Raw genomic sequence first — 20667 nt, 5'->3', positions numbered from 1 at the left:
TGTCCGCCTCCGTAGTGTAATGGTCAGCTACCGTTCTGGAGGTCCCGGGGTCGATTCCCAGGGGGGGTCAAATAAATATAAGTGATTTTTTCACTGTAATATTTATTCAATATTACCCTGGACTGGTACCTGAAGCGGAGGGCTGAATACCTTTCCTTCATGTGTTAACGATCAAGATAACACTGCATTTATATGATGCAGTGCCCTATGCACCATTGGGGTGCGGATAAGGGTTTATTATTATTATTATTTAGAATTTTCACCCTTGAGTTTATTTTGATTTGTATTTTAAATATATTTGAAAAATGAAATACAATAGTATAACATTTACAAATAATAAGTACAATCTTGCATTATTTTTACGAGTTGACGCCTAGAAATCAATAGCTCGTAACTTAATTTTCTATAAACCCAGGTAAAATTTGACGTAATTGTTTTTTTGTCTTCTTAAAACACCGTTTTTATATTAAAAAAAGTTTTTCTTCGAAATAAATTTGAAATAAGTTTGAAAAGAAAAGAGATTTTGAAAAGTAAGAAGATGAAAAAATTACATATTCTTCTCTTTATTTTAAATTTTTTCTTTCTTAAAATATAAATACGAGAAAAAATCCCACAAAGGCATGGCCTGTGTGTGGGTATATAATATAAATTAGGTCATAGTAAAGGGCACTGGCAAGAATAAAATAGATATTATAAGAAGTAGAACAAGAATAAAAGTGTTTATATTAAATACAAAAAAGTAATATATATATATATATATATATATATATATATATATATATATATATATATATATATATATATATATATATATATATATATATATATATATATATATATATATATATTTAATTAAAATCAAGCTACATTACTTTTTTTATTTTTTTTTATAAATGATAGCAGAGACACGTCTGGCTTCACGTGCAGCCAATCGCTTACTTAATCATCCAGTTTGCGAGGTCCTACTTAAGGTTGTTTGAAAATAGGAATATTTAACAATAAATAAAAATATATTTTTCCAAAATACATGTCAAACTCGGCGAAAAATCTGTGATATTATAAGAATAGAATATTGTAAAAATAAAGATCTAGTAAGTCTGGACCACTATCTGATTTTATGACATTTATGCATTTTAGAATTTAAGTTTATATGTTCGCTAACGTAAAACCAGACTTAAAAGATAACGCGTTCATTAATATAGGAAACCAGCGAGGTTTTCAATAATTTCGGTTCAACCGAACACGCTTTTAGTAACCAAACCAGTAGCTTATCGAAATAAGGGTTTATGTAAGTATTATATCAACTGTATGACAAAAGAGCTTTCCAATTACAAGTTTAGTATCAAATTGAATGTCAATCCTCTAACCGCTAAGGTTTATATCGGTTTATTGACTTACTACCATATTTTAAATTAAATGGCATCACAAATTATAATCTAGTATTAATAAAACAGTAGAGCCTCGCGCATAAAGAAATGAAAAATATTTTATGAAGATCTAATGACAATTATTATTATGTAAATCATAACAATAATAGTTTATTCTCGACTAAACTGTGGATTCAATACTTAGTTAAGCATATTTTGTCAACAAAATTATATTTTGGTAAAAAATACACATAAATAAATATAAATAGAGAAAAAACTTACTGGAAAACAAAGTGTTCATTCGTTAATAATTTAAAACACATCTTTGGATGATAAAAAATGTTTTTTCTACTCTATTTTTGATTTTCTCCTACATTTGATATAATTGAACATTTTATGAATTATAGTATGATATCTCATCATAGATGAAGAAAATTATTGAAGTCTGGGTATTTTTTATATTGCTATTTACAGGGTTTACTGGATATTATGGGGATTATAACATGGGTCGGGCCTCGGCAGAGTGCTAAATGTTACACGTGTATAGAGTAATCACTTAAACCAACCTGTGAAAGGTCGTAAGCCCCGATTTATTTATTCTTCTTTATCTATACAACAACTCCTAAGTGGAGTAACCTAGATTTGTGAACAAGGATTTGAACACACCTAAAATGTTGTGTACATTATGAATGACTCTTTTCTAAAGGGATAACCCCCAAAGCTTTTATCTTAGAGGCCTGTCTGAAGGTAAGATAGTAAGGACAGGGAAGATTTATATGAAAAATACAACACAAAGAAGACCGATCGAAAATAAACATTTCTTAAATTTATTTTGCTATTGGCAGGAATCGAAAATTTGACGCCTGGAAGGCAGTCAAGCGTCTACCCAACTACACCATAGCTAGCACGAAATGCAGAATGTTTACAAAATTACAATGTGTTACATTTTTTCATTATGTATTAACTTTATTCTTTTATTTCAGATGCAACCAGCAGTAATGAGAAGGTAATTATTTTTTTACACCTCAAAAAATCTCACTGCCTTTCAAAAAGGTAAAAAAAGAACTTGGCTTTATTATTATTTACTTTTATTCCGCGTGAACAGCGAATGATTTAAAAATAATAAATTCATTGAAAATATAACTTCCTCCCCACGGTGATGAAAAGAAGCGAAATCCGAATAAATCCCAATGGAATATCGAAATTTATATCCGGAAAAATTGCTTTACGTAAACACGGTATTAAATTTCTACTACGTAGGAAAGTCTCTGAAGAGTTTTTTTTCGAATCTCTTGTGGAAATATCGTAATAGCGCGAAATAACTCGCACGTTCAAAATATAGATTAGTAAATCATAATTGTCCGTACAAATGAATACCTACTTACCATTTTGTTTTATTTTGTTGCCATACATGTCGCTCACTCCTTTCAACAACGTCATATATAAAAAAAAAGATTTTTCAGGAGATCGTTTTAAAAGTTTAAAAATATAACATAAAATGTATTAAAAATACATGTTTTGACTGAACATCTGAATATTTTTTCTTAATTTGAAAAATATTTAGTATTTTAATTTTTTTTTAAATAATTACCCTTTCTTCAAAATGCAAAAACAACACTTTCTGTCCTGTAGCGGGTAAATATTAAGTTTTAATTAACATATTCCGCTTTTGCTGGGATATAGTATATTTTCTGGGCATTCCGGAAACATGCACAACTGAAAATTGACGATTTTTTATATTTGACGTTGTTGAAAAGAGTGAGCGACATGTGTGTACATGAAACAACAATGTATTTAATTAAATATAGGTTTTTTGGAAACAATTTTGTTATCTTGTTAGCAGTTAATTTTTATTTAACAGTACAGTATGTTTGTTAATAACACCACAAACATAATATTTACTTAGTGGTATCGTATGAAGACAAACAACTTTGTTTTTTTATAATATGTTGTGTTTTTTTTATAAAGGGTGTTTGTTAGAGATAAACAATTTCAATTTTCTCGTAATAATTTGATAGTAGCACCCGCCGTGTGGCATATTGCGCCATCTTGTTGAAACCACAGCTCTGTCACATCAATCCCATTCAATTGAGTTACGAAAAAGTCAGTAATCGTGGTTCTGTAGCGCTCTCCATTGACCGTAACATTCTGGCCAGCATTGTTTAAAAAAAAAATTGGGCAATGATTCCACCTGCCCATAAAGCACACCAAACAGTAACTTTTAATAGATGTAAGGGCGTCGCGGTTTTCTCCACTTGAAATTCTGCAATTCTGTTTATTGACGTAGCTATTTAACCAAAAATGTGCCTTATCGGTGAACAATTTTACATTGAAAAAGAGGATTAAGCCGAATATTGTTTTCGGTCCATTCACCGAACCTACGATGCGCATAATGGTCATTCAGTCTATTCATGGTGAAATGGCAAAACGTACTCACTTCAAATCAACTGTCCACTGTCAAATCGATAGTCTGTAGAAACAATATTGCTAGTTTAAAAATCAAACCTCTAAAAAAATAGTCTATATTTTTGACATCTTAACGTAGATGATAATATTAGCTTTATAAAAACTGAAAATCATGTATCAGACGTCTGCTTGAACGCCCAGAAATTATTGAATATATTATTTTTTTAGTACTTAATTTCCTTGAGCCAAACGAATTGAGTTGCTTTACAATATTTTCGCTTGTGTCCAAATGTTTTTAACAAATCTGGGTTTCTCCATTTAAGAGTTATTTTTATATTTTGAAAGTCTGGGTATTTACAGAGCTTATGACGTGTCATGGGCTGGTTAAGTATTTAACTTTCACCATTCTACCCATGATTGAACAATCAATAAGTTAATAAGCCCTGTAAATACCTAGACCCTCATATTCTACTTCTTCTTCTATATTGAGATGTCTAAGTATATAAATAGTTTGCGTTTGTGAAGATATTTTCTTTGATTTTATTTGATTTGATTTTATTTTATTTGAAGATGTTTTCTGTCCGCCTCCGTAGTGTAATGGTCAGCACGCTCGGCTACCGTTCTGGAGGTCCCGGGTTCGATTCCCAAGGGGGGTAAAATAAATATAAGTGATTTTTTCACTGTAATATTTATTCAATATTACCATGGACTGGTACCTGAAGCGGAGGGCTGATCACCTTTCCTTCATGTGTAAACGATCAAGATAACACTGCGTTTATATGACACAGTGCCCTATGCTCCATTGGGGTGCGGATAAGGGTTTTATTATTATTATTATTGTGAAGATATTGAAATACATGGGAATAGGTAACAAAGAGTAGGGATTTGTTTTTCCATTTTTTGGACAGAATTTTTGTCACAACTTTTAGCGTATACTCAATACCGCCAAAAGCAATCTACAGTATACACGTACTTTATATTTCGAATGTACAAGTATGAATAATTCATACTCCTATTTAGAAAACAGAAATATCTAGCGATATCAAAAAAATATTCGGCTTTCTATCTACGTTTATGAATGGACGTTTACGTTCATTATAAAAACATCAACAATACCATTTACGTGATATATGTTGGAAAATAAATACGAAACACGTCGTTTTAGACTGTATATTGGACCATAATGATACGTAAATAATAGCTCATTAAGCTCATTTCTTGTCACTACATAACTTAAGTTGACTATACGTAATATAATAACATCCCATCCAACTCTCACATTACCATGAATCATCGTTCAAAACATAGTACGTACCATTTTACTGACGTATAAAATATATTTGAAAAAATATTCTGAAATATTTCGTTATATTTCTTTCTAACGCATCATAAAACAAAATTAAATCACTCCAAATTTTATACTGAAAATAAATGAAAATCTGTGCGTATATTTTTAATGCATATATTTTTTACTTATTTATTTTTTTTACAAAAATTTTAATAAAATTAGTATATAACCACTCACCGAGATTTTTACGTCTACCGGTTTCGAGACGTACCCGTCTCTTCGTCAGGACAATCACTAACACAGCATGCAAACAATACTACCCTTCACCTATACCTCTTATATTTTTTAATTTATAATTTATTTTATTTGGAAATTTAACAGAACAGTTACATAAATTCATTAAAATTTACACGTAATACAAAACAGGTGTTTGTACCATTCCAGTTATAAAATTGCACATTTGCAAGTAAGTGAAAATACCTGGAAGAGGGACGGGAGGGAGGAAAAGGGGAAAACGGTAAGATCAAACCTCAATTCAAAGACAAAGTATATCACAATGGGGACACACCACGATATGAATGTCTACTTACTATATAAGCGATATCAGTGCCAACAATGTCAAATAGGACATTTTCATATTCATCGTTGACCAATTTTGATGAACGATAAATAGAGTAAGGTATAATAATAATAGTATTCAATTAAGTTTATGTGTACTGTGTGTCAATCATGGTTAGAATTGTGAATTTTACATGTGTATAAACAGATCACTTAAACCAGCCTCTGTCTAAACAGTGCCCTTTGCAAAATAGGGTGCAAATAAAGGTTAGAATAAGTTACAAATGTAAAAGTATTTTCATGTTGAAAAAATTATGACTAAGTGTCCTTAATTATTTTGGTTTAAAATGTATTTTTTTGCTTCGAATGAAATTGATATTGTTACTTGGTTTTCCAGTTAGGATAACAAAGTCACCCATAAAGTTTGGTGACTGCTAAATAACAAACGACCCCAATTAACATGGTACAGAATAAATATCCCTTTCGGATAAAAGTAATTGTGTGGGGCCATATGTGCGCCGTGGAAATGAGTGCACGGCTGGCAATTTTCCGATAGAAATGGAAAGAGATTTCCCAAAATATATGGTTATTCCGAAGGTGAAAATAATAATAAAATACATCGAGCGCAGGATTTATATTTTAGCTGTATCATTTTCAATTCCGTTATTTTCTTTCTCCTATAAGAATATATCAGAATGGTTTTTTAACTGATTTTTTTTCACGGCATGTAAAAATTTGAGACCTTAAAGTGCTAGTCAATTCACTGGAATGGTTCATATTTCATATAATCTTTTGTTTTTGTGCAAGAAAATATGGCGAGAGCTGTATTAAGAGATGAAACACCAATCAACAACATGTGAAGATTGTGCTTCTTTTACAGTATATTAAAATACATGTGAAGAAAAATTTATTAATTAAAAATGTTGTTTTAAATACACAAAAAATGTTGTTTTTTCACACTTTTTATGTCTGTATATTTCTGTGTTTATAATTATAATTTTTAGTTCAGTGAATTTAAATAGTGCTTAGTAATAAAAATTACGTATGAGTTTTGGTAAGGGTTTGAAAATATTTATAAAAAAAGTATTATAGAAATGGATTTTTGTATGTAAATTTAATAGATTATTTAAAATTATATTCAATTCTAACGGTCAAACTTCGACATGTAAAAATAAAGATTTTTCCCATTCACGATTTGAGCATTGGATTGTAAATGCTTCTCGAATAGTATGAACGATTATAAAAATATAATCTGTAAGTTAATCTGTACTTTTATATTAAAAAAAATGGTTTACCAGCCGAAATAAAATTTTACTGAAATTAAAATTGAATTTTTCCATTACAATTATAATACACGAGTAAACTGTCTTGAACTTTGTGAACTTACTCAGTGCAATTCTCTTTTGGATATCATGTTTACAGATGTGTTCAATAAGACCCCATTCAAACACCTAAAATAAAAAGATTGCTTCCAATCCAACCTTCCAAGAAGTATACGAGCGAAGTGAAACTTTGCAATACTTACCTAAGCGTCTAAGTATTGCGAGGCTACAATAATAAAGATTGAATATTTTTAAATTAAATATTATTTTAAAATATTAAACACGCGTTATTTAAAAGAAAAAAAAAACATTTTAAAATGTTGTTTAAAATATATGATAGTTGTAAATAATACTTACTGTAGAGTTTCCTTTTCTGAAAACATGAATGATAAAAATATTATAACGCCTTTTCAGTTTACTTTTTCATTCATCAAAGAAAATTAAATTAGATTCCTATGAAAAACACCTGCTATTTACAAAGGTAGTAGGAAAAATTGATCATGATCGATTTTTCATTATTATGGTAATAAAACTCCCTTTACCAGCGATCAAAAAACCCGTATCTACGTTTTACAGGGTGGAATTCTTAGAACACTGTAATTTCAAACAAAAAATCCTTTAAGAAACATTTTTTAGATATTCTTACCACACGTTGTTTCTAAGAATGTGTATATGTGCAATGCAATACTTGTCCTAACATAAATTAATGAACCAATGCCAGTTTTTTTAACAAAGATTATTTTTGTGTAAAAAAAAGTTCCTGCAAAACTATCCCTCCGCATATGCACAAACGAGTTAGCGTGTATATTTTAGTTGTAACATTATTCTGTACTATTAGGATATGAAAATCTTTTATTATACGGTGACATAAGTAAGACAGACTAGGCAAGTAGGGGCATGCATAAGAACAGTGAAGAATGTATTATACATCGCATTCGTAAAAATGCCTTGGCGACGAGTCACTTTAAACATGCATAACTTAATATGTGGTGCGTAAGCAATGCATTATGGAATTTAATAAAAGTAATGTAGAATATTTGCGTTACTTACGCATGATGTAAAAACCTAATATTACAGATGAATGAGGTTTATTTACTTTTATTATTCGAATCGTGTTTGATATTATACATACTTTATAAATGTAAAAATACATAATTTTTGTATTTCTTTTTACAAGAACTAAAGGAAAGTTTTATTTTTTGTGCTAACGTTCAAATTAATTATTACTAAGCGGATATTTAATAAATTATATGTATCCAGGAGAGGTTTTACATCTACGTAATTTATTTTCAATTACTAATAATATTTATTTTACATTTTGTTGTACAAATTATAGTGGTGTGATAAATTTAATACCCAAGTTTTGCAGATATGTGTATAAAAATATTAAAAACATAATTAGAACGGTTAGAGAACAAAAACTGTCGATTGCCAAATAAAATTTTGCAACGAAAGTGAATTAAATAATTTTATTTAATCAGCGTACACAAGATCATGAAGTTTTGAAGATAATCTTGAGCCCGAAATTATTCAACTTATTTTTATAAGCCTGATTAGATATTTATTCAAATTAAGTAAGTTGGTACTTTGAATGTTCCAGAAATGTTACTTTGAGTAAAAAAATATTAAATTTACACAGATTGATCGTTTCATCTTATACCTTTATCCTTTCCAAACCATTTAATAATATTCTAGGTTTACCTTCTTAATATGAACTTTATCTCATCGTGCCAATAAAGGCTTCAACGCTTATTTATATCTTCAGGCCTTTACACGAACCCACCAATAAACCCAGAGGGTGGAGAAAGTTCAGGGTGTCTGTTGAACTTCACTCCAACTTCGATCCCTAGAGCAAATGCTTCATTATTAACCACGGAATTCTAATTTTAATTCGTTTTAACTTGAAGGAAACTGCCTCATAATAATAGTAATACGAATAATAATATAAAAGTCCACATTCAAAAATACTTTTATTTTTTCAAAGAATTTTTTTTTACAGTTTAAATAAGAAAAATAAAAAAAAATCTTCATATTTCCATAAAATGGTATGGTCATGTGAAGGAAATAGATGACGAATAGTAAGAAAAGTTAAAACTTATTTAAAAAATAAACAAATAAAATCGATATATAATAGTAACAATAAAACAAAAATACATCGCTTCATTCGTTGCTGCGAATGAGCTTTGTATTTTTCCGTATATCAGTTTATTTTATTTATTTAATTTCTCTAAAAGTTCTATCAATATTCGATATTTCTACTCTATTACTGGGTATTGTAATTTTTTGAGAAGGTTGAAATTTGACGTTATTATGAGAAAAATTGTTTATATTTTTATGGTTTTAGTTGGACCCTGCACAAGACATAGACTATCCGACGGAAAAGCTAAAAACATTGTACGAAAAATAGAGATAAATGCTCATCAAATACTTTTATATATGAAGATAGTACGATGATCAATACGTCGCGTCGTATCCCTGAAAAGATAATACGGCGGCTTCCTAATTGCATCCCAGATGGATATTCACGGATCGATTTTCGTTAATTGCATAATGAACTAAGAGGTTTTTCTTCATTCCCTTAAAAAAATGGTTCTACATTTGCGATAAAAAATCGATACAAAGTAAAAAAACTCTGTAATAATACTATATATTTTAATTATAAATAAATAAAACACTTATTTAAGACCACGTTAGTATTATATTTTTTAACGTCTAGTTTTGGAAGCTACAGATGCTTCCATCAACGAGTTTGAATATAAACTATGTTTAAAAGTAATCTTTGAATAGCTTATATTCAAACCCGTAGATGGAAGCATCTGTGGCTTCCTAAACTAGTTGTTTAAAAGTATAATACTCATATGATAAAGTGTTTTATTCATTTATAATTTAATCTTGTCTTACTACAAAGTAAATACAAAAACTAAAAATAAAATAATTTATATTAACCACACTAGTTATTGACTTGATAATTGTTTTTCAAGTATTAATTCGCTCTGAAATGCAGAAATAGAAAAACTTATTGTTAAAAAAGTATTGTTTTATGATATTGAAAAAGAGAGCGAAAATATATATATTTGAATTTTGAATTTAGTTACTGCAATATAATAATTATTGCAAAGAGGCCCGTTTTCTTCAATTCGCCTCAAACGAACACTTTTTGATGCCCCATTATTAACATGGGGTCGCTATCTGATGATGCTGCTTTGGAAAGTTAAGTCGTTAACGTTTTTAAACATACCATTTTTTGACATCTCATCAAAGATGAAGAAGAATATGGAAGTCTGGGCATTTACGGGGCTTACGACCGTCATAGGCTGGTTTGAGTGATCACTTTACACACGTGTAACATTCACCAATTCTACCCATTATTGACAACCACACTACTCAAATATTTGGAAGTTCTATATATATGAACCAATTTAGAAACCTTGTTCTTGAATCACTAGAACTTTACTAGAGACATCTATTGGTGAGATGTAAAGAAGCTTTTTATTAAGCAGAAACTCTTATATTAGTATGTGAGATCCGAATCCTGGATTATAATCACACACATGAGAAACGCCAGAAAATACCATTTTCATTTTTATTATTAAGCTTATAATTTGACCAGATAATTTATTTACAACATTTTGAGTGTGTCCAAATACTTGTTCACAAAATCTGGATTATCTCCAATTACAGGAGATAATCCAGATTTTGTGAACAAGTATTTGGACACACTCAAAATGTTGTTTTAAACATCATTACAACTTGAAAATATTTCTGAGTTTGTGAGCCTTTCCAAAAACTGCGGTACGTTATCCACTGTGTTCCGATCGGGGGAATTATACTTAAATTATAAAGCTTAAATATGAATACTTGGGATTCTAAATGAGAGCTTAACCAGAGTTTAAATTAACCAGAGTTGTAATCTTTGCATATTTCTGCCGGATTATCTGGCCGTACTTTTACCGGATTTGCGAGGCAAACGTTTTTATCACTCTCCCGCTGCTGTGAGGCATTAATTTCTGTGGAAATTTCGTATTTTTAATGTGATTTAATGATACCTCCACATACCTTTGACCCACATATGGGCGATAAAATATTAAATAAAAGTGTAATAAATGAAATAAAATATCATTGAACTGATATAAAATCCAAGTTAAAACCATCAAAATGTCGAGAAAGTAATATAATCACTTATATTAGCCATATAATAAATAAATAATATGGATCATTTAATAATATTGAAATCACACAGAGAACATTTGCCTGCTATCTTTAATCTTAGTTTCTGTACTTATTTCTATTTTCTATTAGTAAAGCAAACCATTCTTTTTTACTTTATACAGTGTTTTTGAAGAATAACATATAAATAAAAATAGTTTAATATTTAACTCCAATAAATGCTTTACATTTTAATGATTGAAGTTGATCGAGTCGCTAACAAAAATCACAAAAAAGTTTTAGTCATTACATTAGTGTTTTTGTTACGTAAACATTTTTGTTTTCTCCAGTATTAAGACATTGAGTATTTACATAAAATAATCGAATCGATTCAGTCCAGTCGCGATCAGTCCAGAGTTATATAAAATAAATAACCGATTTAACCACATCACTACGAATGCCTTCATTTTGAATTCGAATACGTTAGAGACGCACAGAATGCAAAATTCAATTTGTATTCGGTGCGTCTTTAGCGATATTTCAGTAATTTTTAAAAAATCAGTATAAAAAAAAACACATTTTGAACATAAATCACAATATACTTATACAAGTAAAAAAAAAACAGAATAATGAGTTTTTTTGTAATTTCATTTTCATAATTTTTTTTATTTGGATTTCATATCTAAAGTAAGGCATTCACTGTCCACTTTGTGTAATACCAATTAAAAACTTGTTTTTAAGTGGAAATACATAAAGCGAACGATGACTGATAACGAGAATGTTATATTACCATACCACAAAGTTAAAATTGCTCTCAAAATACAAAATATATAATATAAGTAAGTCTTCACCACCTTCATCACATTATTTTAATCTATGTATATGAAGGAAATTTAATTTATCGTTAGTGCAGCATCTATAATCAATACAGCTCATACATAATTCACCTCTCCTTATCTTCCTACGCAAATCTTCACCGCGAGACTCCCGTCCACGTGTCTTCATATGCTGACAACACATTCCTCGCGCGTGTACCGAATGCATCCCACACGTCAAAGTAAAAAGACCCATGTATTTATCTAAAACTACCGTTGATTGTAAATGGAAGATGAAAGCTCTGAAGGCTGCGCGCTTTAACCCTTCCCTTACGGTGCTTAAAACTTCTGCGTGCTCCGGTGATATGTATTTTGTACACCGTATAAAAATGTGATTTGAAAACGGAAAAAAATGTGATTATTCCTGAATGTTGCTTTTATTGACCATAGTTGAATATGAAATGTATCAATTTTGTAATGTAAGCTCTGGTAAGTACCTAATAATAATAATAAAATACATCGTAAGTATCCGCCATAGCAAGCATAGTGACAGAACCATCCTGAACGGCGTATTGTGCGCAGCTAAAATGAGATCCTCGGAAACAGTAGGAAGCCGCGTGCGCGTGTGCGTAAAGTGCGGCACACACGCATACTCTGAGAAACGTTTGTGTATTGGTGATTCATTCCCCGTTTTTTTCACAATTTATTTATTTCCGTCGTTGCAAATGAATAACTTTATATTATAATAATTATATGTAACACGTAAAAGTATTATAATACGGAGGGATACAAAAATTCTGAGCCCGTATCTGTTATATTTTATATTGATATTATAATTTTTAAAGTCTAGATGAGTAAATACATATCTTTTTTTTAAATTATCTAACGTCCAAGAGACTCTGAAATCTAGCTACGGCTTATGCAACACCGTTTATCATGTCCCTACTCAGGCTTCAACTTTATAAGTTTCATAGCCTATGCCTACTTGTGAGTGGATGTACTCTTTATGTTTAAAGTAACTATAATTTCATGTGATTCATGAGTGAAAATTCTAGGCAAAAACAAATTATATTTCACCGGGAGGGGAAGGTTAAAGTAGGTTAAAATTAAACGTACGTTGCGCAGACACAGACGGGACGTATTATGTCTGCAATTGAATGCACCGTTTAATCTAAATGCAAAGTGTGCACACTAGTGAAATACGACCAGCTGACGCCATACGTCTTCTATCCATTACGCCTACTTAATTTTAGTTAAATAGATAGCGTATATCATTTTCTATACATATTATGAAAGCTAAGAAATAACTGTTTTCATGATGAAACACTCTCCTTATCATTCATCGTTCACTTTGTGTAATACCACCTTAAAAAAACAGTTCTTCATTAATACCGGTTTCGGAATAATCATTCCATCATCAGGTCAAATGTAGACTTTTGATGTCTCTGATCTAGTGTTTTTTAAAGTGGTATTACACAAAATGAACGATGAATGATAAGGAGATATCAGACGATGAGTGTTATATTACCATACCACAAAGATAATAATCCTTTTAGTATACAAAATATGTTTTCAGGATTATTTAAGTCAGCGAATATATTTTTCTTTTATTTCAGTATAGAAATAATACAGCATCGTGTATCATACAATAGTAGGTATCAATAAATCGTGATTTATTTTAATTAATCTTACTTATAGGTGGACCGTATCGTATCTACTTACTTGGAGACGTGATGGTTGTCGTTTTGTTTCTTTATATCGATATTTGAACCGTAGTTTGAAAGTATCTTACCTTTTGGATTTATTTCACAGGAGACGAAAAAATCAATTAACACCATGGCGTATTATAACAAATATGTACATATTTTAAAAACTTTTGGTATAAATATCTTTTACTAATTTTTTTGTAGATTATTGTTACATCAATCAAACGAAGTTGGTTTCATTTTCATTAAAATCATTAAATAAATTTCACCTTCTAATTTTTTTTGCATAGGCTATATAAAAAATAAAAAAGACAATTTAATAAAGCTTTTTTCTATTATTTTTTTTATATTATCGCATTCAATGAAAATGAGAATATTTTTTTTAAAATTAATTATATTTCAAATTGATCTGCATAATATAAGCATGACTGTCATGTACAAATTATTTATTTGACCGAATATAAATGTTTGGAGAGTAGGAAGCAGATAAAATAAAAATTAAGATTTGAATAACATGCAATTTAAGCTTTTGTAAATGGTCATATAAAGACTTTTATTCATGCTAATAAGTTAATTGGTTTTGCATGTAAATTCTCGAACAACAGTTTTTATTCCCACAGTAGTTAAGATATAAGTAAATTTACATATTCCTTCCAAATTGTTGCGAATAAAATGCTCATCTTTTAATATACGAGCTTAAAGACATTAAAATATTTAACAAAAAATGTCTTTTGGTTTAATTTTTTTACAGAAATCAAACACCCTATTGTAATTGTATTTAAAATATAAGTACAAATAATGAGTTTCATTTTTATAAGATGATTCCATAGATGAAATGAATCATAAGTAATATAAAATTTATATTTGAAGCACTAACTTTGTGATTTTCCATTTTATAATTTAAATATAACTTTGTTTTACAATCACTTTAAATATTTTATTATAACTTAATTATAATGTCTACCGGTTTCGAAACTAAACGCTTCTTTATCAAGACTGATGAATACTATTAATCAGTCTTGATAAATAAGCGGTTAGCTTCGAAACCGGTAGACATTATAATTAAGTAATAATAAAAAATTAATACTGATTGTAAAACAAAGTAACATTTTAATCATAAAAAATATGTTAAAAATTGTTACACTGTCCAAAAAAAATAAAATTACTGGATAGAACTTTTCAAGGAGGACAACCGATCTATTTTATATTTCAAGCACGTATAAACACGTGAAGTTTGACACTGGCATTTTAATTTATTGGTGCATCTCATCAACAAATGGTCGACCCTTTCAAAGACTAGTTGGATCACAAACATAGCAAACAATGAACGGCGAGATTTTGTCATTCCCCGCGCTAGAGACTGCTTCCGTGACACGTGACTCGGAACGATTGCTTGCACGTGGATTGTTACGGAACAAAGGTTCGTGTGATGACTGTAAGCCTGCTTAGGAGAGGCGGCTGTGACAGGTTGATCTTTCCTTTTAAGGCATTCCCAGTCTTTGAACTAGACACTAGAATGTCCGTGGAGGAATTTCATAAATTATTTCTGTTAATATTGTTCAAATCTATTATATACCTCAGAGGCGGCTCACATTTTCCCCAAGATGAACATATATATATATATATATATATTTATATATATATATATATATATATATATATATATATAAATATATATATATATATATATATATATATATATATATATATATATATATATATATATATATATATATATATATATATATATATATATATATATATATATATATATATATATATATATATATATATATATATATATATATATATATATATATATATATATATATATATATATATATATATATATATATATATATATATATATATATATATATATATATATATATATATATATATATATATATATATATATTTATATATATATATATATATATATATATTTATATATATATATATATATATTATATATATATATATATATATATATATATATATATATATATATATATATATATATATATATATATATATATATATATATAAATATATATATATATATATATATATATATATATATATATATAAATATATATATATATGTCCGCCTCCGTAGTGTAATGGTCAGCACGCTCGGCTACCGTTCTGGAGGTCCCGGGTTCGATTCCCAAGGGGGTAAAATAAATAAAAGTGATTTTTTCACTGTAATATTTATTCAATATTACCATGGACTGGTACCTGAAGCGGAGGGCTGATCACCTTTCCTTCATGTGTAAACGATCAAGATAACACTGCGTTTATATGACACAGTACCCTATGCACCATTGGGGTGCGGATAAGGGTTTTATTATATATATATATATATATATATATATATATATATATATATATATATATATATATATATATATATATATATATATATATATATATATATATATATATATATATATGTATATATATATACACACATACCCTTTCGCTAACTCTTCCAAACAATGGACAAAAATACCCATTTGGTTCAAAAAAGATTTTTTTTACTATTATTTAACCTCTATTTGCACCATGTCGGTGCCTAGAGCATTGTTTCAAATCAACGCGGTGTTAACTTGATTATTATATGACGAAGGTCATAAGACATAGAATTGGTATTTATTAATTGGGATGCAGCCCACATAACTAAACAGCGTAGGATAAAGGTTATTTCAGCTGTTAAGGTTAATAACGGATATCTGATAAAGGTTATCTGGAAAAGGAAATATTAATTAAGAAACGAAGAATAACAATATTGGCTTAGATTCTTGGTATTGCATATACGTACTCGCAATTGATTCTGTAACTTAACCACTGCTAACTAGTACGAGTTTCTAAGGATGAGAATAGTCAAACAATCTTATTCCCTGTCTTACTTTATAAAAAAAACAGTTAATAAATGATTACATAAACCGGTATTATAAATTATTTCTCCCACAACATTTTAGTTTTTTTTTTTATTATCTTCGTAACACGTTCCATAACTCGTTACGTTATTAGTAAAATTACACGCGATGGATAAAATGATATATTTATTTTTAAGGAGGTTGCGTGAATTAAAATCTAGCAATAAAAAAATACCACACCTCTGTTTTTTATATGTTTTATTACCACCACTCCTGTAATATGACATTTAGCGTAATATATAAAACGCTACATAATTAATTAATTAATCCAAAAATATAAAACAACTTCAAACAACACTATGTTTTATATACAAATACAATCCGGGACATTTGTACTGTAGTAGATATATATATTCATTAATTTTTTTACAAATATATTTTTTTTAAATTATTATTATGTTTTCATAGATTTGAACATTTTGCTACCTGAATCCAGAACTGCATATAAATGAATTATAGGGTTGGGAAACTAAACTAAATTAAACTTTCGAAACTACGTTCTCTCTATCATTTAGTAGTATTTTCATTTGAATATTTAGATTCATACTGTTTTAAAAGCTATTTATTTATGCTCAGAGCTTACGATGTAGCATTTGACTGGCTTTAATGATCATTTAATACAATTGTTCAATAATAATCACTCTGACCATTATTGAACATCGATATAACATTATTTTTTATAAATTGTCAGATTGTATTCAGATGTATGTATATGTAATATATATGGCGACGTCAGTTGAGACATTTTCATTAATGCAATGTTGACGTTCAATATAGCATAATGGTGAATTATACACAAGTGTATTAAGTGATCACTTAAGCCAGTAAAATCTCAGGTCGTAAGCTCTGGTCTTAGATAAGTACAATATAAAAATATAAATCTAAATAATTAAAACAACAAAAAAACTACTAAATGAAATAGTGAACATAGTTTCGAAAGTTTACTTGCCTCCCCAGTAAATTTCATTTTATGCAGTAAGGATAGTTCTGGATTTAGGCAACAAAATTTTCAAATCTATGAAGATACCACAAAAGTAAACATAATATAAAAAAAATATATTACTTATTTGCAAAATGAATTAATACATGTCTATAATAATATGAAATGTCTTGAATTGTATTTATATATAAAATATGGGGTTATTTAGAGGTGTTTGATTTGTTTATGTTAATTGATTTATTATAAAGCGTTCAATATATTACATTACCACTCTCCTTATCGATTATCGTTCACTATGTGTTATACCACTTTAAAAACACTAATTCATGATTATCGGTTTCGGAATAATCTTCCATAAAAGAGTTATCATGTTTTTGTTATTTTTTTGGTGAGGCGAATAAAACCGTATTTTGGTAACTTAACGCGTATCCTCAATCATTTTAACTGCACAACTTTGTAACTTTTTTTTACATTTTTGACATCGTTGAACTTACCTGTCCTTGGATCGAAGGCTGCTTTTATACAAACAAATAACAAAGGGTGACTTGTATGATTTTGCACAGCTTTACAAATTCAGACATAAAAAATATACATCCAGACATTTCCCTTTATGTTACGACAGTTGGGAAGAAAGTGATCCATTCTTCTTTCCTTTGGTGAGTTTTGAATATTTATGAAACCGTACAGAGTTAGGCAGCTATTCCAGCCTTCAACTTTCACCCTTCTTGCATAACATATTTCCATTCTTTTGTACTATATGTAATATTCTAAGAGCTACTTCAGATAATTGCAAGATGCTCCATCTTAAAAAGTAAAATAAATTTGCTAATTTATTAACTAAATTTCAGTAAAAACGACTACTTCTCATGTAAGTTAGTATTTAAGCGCCCTTGAGGTAGTACTTTATAAAATGGCGATATACAAATTAACTAAAATAATTATTTTTATTATGTACAGTTGAAATGAGCATATATGTGGTCACACGGAAGAGGGGCACAAGTCTGTAGTAAATTTCATCGACTTAAAAATAAAAAATACATTTATTATTCCATTATACTTTTTTGGATACTCCTTTTAACCCTTATCCGTCCGCAACTAATAAGTAGTGAATAATATTCTTGGGTATAAATAAGTCATCCAAAATTTAAGATACGCAATAATTCATATTAATTTACGTTATTCAGAAATTAATTGCAAATAATTTATATTTAATCGATAAATTTTTATTTATTTCTTATTTTCTTTTTCTCTTTTTTTTTCTCACCGAATGCTCCTCCGGGTACTAACATCATTAATTTCATGAAAGCATTTAGGAAGCAGTCCTGAATAAATATTGAGAGTAAAAAATCACTTATACATATTTATTTTGCGACCCCCTTCCCCTGGAAATCGAATCTGAGATAATTTTACCGCACATTCGTCTTAGAGATTGCATTTCGACTACATTTAGTCTATTTTTGCTATCTCTATGCTTCATTCTCATAGATAAGAGTTAAATTTAAGATATAAGTTTTATATTATACAAATGAACTATCAGCGAATTTTCTTTTATTTATTTCCATGTTTAACTTTAAAAATTAGGCTGACTAATTAAAGGTTAAACGGTCTTGAAAAAATATTTATGTATTGATAAACGGGAAATGAAACCAAAAATAACATTTAAATCCAATAATACTTGTAAACAAGATTTTGATGAGTGGGTCTATGTTTATAATGACCAGAGATTTATAAAATAAAGTGTTTTTTTTTAAAAACAGGAAATATGCTCTCATCGATCATTACTTTCGAATGTAGAACTTTTGGAACTATGCCCAAATCGATTTCCTGTATTCAGAATTATTCTCAAATCACCGAAATAATATCATTCAAGGCTAATTTACCATTATGAATTTCAATAAATATGAATGTTTTGATAAATAACGTCTTTATGAATCAACTTGATAATGGTACTTAAATTTTCTTTTTCGTTTAGTTTTTATATTTTTTTTATAAAGGAATGTTAATAAATTATTAGCTTGTGTAAATGCCTTATTTATATTATAATTACGAAAGTTTTATTTTATTTCTCAATATATTGAAGAAGAATATTAGAGTCTGGATATTTACAGGGCCTGTCAACCATACTATTTGAATTTCGGAAGTTGTTTATATATTCTTCAATCGACACCTTCATACATATGCAGATTCTCTGCACCATCTATGGTTGAATTGAGTAAGTTTTTTTATTCGGTAGAGACTTTCATAAAACGTATGTAAAATTCTTCACCAATTATTTCACATAGATCACATCATATCACTTAAACCAGCAAAAGAATAGTCGTAACCCCTGCAAATACCCAAATTTCCATATTCTTCTTCATTTATGTTGAGATGTCAGTATAAAAAATATAACTTCTAAGTGGAAAAATCCTTTATTTTTTAACTAAGATTTGGACATTAAAAATATTATGGATTCCAAAGGTTTGGATACTATTATGTAATATATTTTGCAGATCAATCGTAGCGGATTTATATGTCAACCCTTTTGAATTTACTGTCAAATCTTATATAAATATAAGATTTGACAAATTTTAAATAAATACTTATATAAAATAAACAAAATCTCAAAAATAACAACTAATTTGCGTATAATGTATGTATACGAGTACTTCAAATAAATTTGAATAAACTTTTTATTATTCAAATAAAACAACAACTATATCATGAGCGTAGTCAGGTAAAATGCTAGTTTTAAAAAAAACTGACAATAATACATAAACTTCATGATAACTTGAAGATAAATTATTAAATAAATACTCTACATGTAATTTTTCATCCCTTAAGGTTTGTATTTGAAAAAATTGAGCATTTTATTTTATCATTAATAAAAACGACAATAGGGTCTAACAATTCTTTGAAATTCGCATCCATTTTTCACTTAGAGACATGTCATTTGTCAAAATGAATTTTCATGTTGTAATGAAAAAAAAAATTTCAGCACTTAACAGTAAAAAGTAACGACCTAAAAATCCATTTATCTTTTGCACTATTTTACTGCTCTAACGGTTAGGGAATGTCGGTAAAATATCCCGGGTTTAAACATTTTTTTCTAAAAATATTAAGGTATTCAAAATAATTATACCTGAACTCTGATAAGATTTATTGTGGAAATTATTACATTTTGTCGGTTTAAAATTG

The 20667-nt window shown here is 28.6% G+C and overlaps 1 protein-coding gene across 2 annotated transcripts in view; it reads left to right on the top strand.

The window, feature by feature from the left end:
- The window catches only part of LOC148303390 (CD151 antigen-like), a 278505-nt gene that overhangs the window by 151888 nt on the left and 105950 nt on the right, over nucleotides 1-20667 (top strand). The window contains exon 3 of one of the 2 annotated variants that reach the window (XM_088270105.1): nucleotides 2351-2373. The exons of the other annotated variant lie outside the window; for it this stretch is intronic. The gene's annotated coding sequence lies outside the window, so the exon portion shown is untranslated. The remainder of the gene's footprint in view (nucleotides 1-2350; nucleotides 2374-20667) is intronic. 2 annotated transcript variants of the gene reach the window in all.

The sequence above is a fragment of the Brachycentrus maculatus genome, unplaced genomic scaffold, assembly GCF_059751285.1.
Source record: "Brachycentrus maculatus isolate JH-2025_06_01 unplaced genomic scaffold, ASM5975128v1 h1tg000370l, whole genome shotgun sequence".
Taxonomy (NCBI): domain Eukaryota; kingdom Metazoa; phylum Arthropoda; class Insecta; order Trichoptera; family Brachycentridae; genus Brachycentrus; species Brachycentrus maculatus.
The sequence above is the reverse complement of the archived record's forward strand: the minus strand, read 5'-3'. Positions and strand labels throughout refer to the sequence as shown.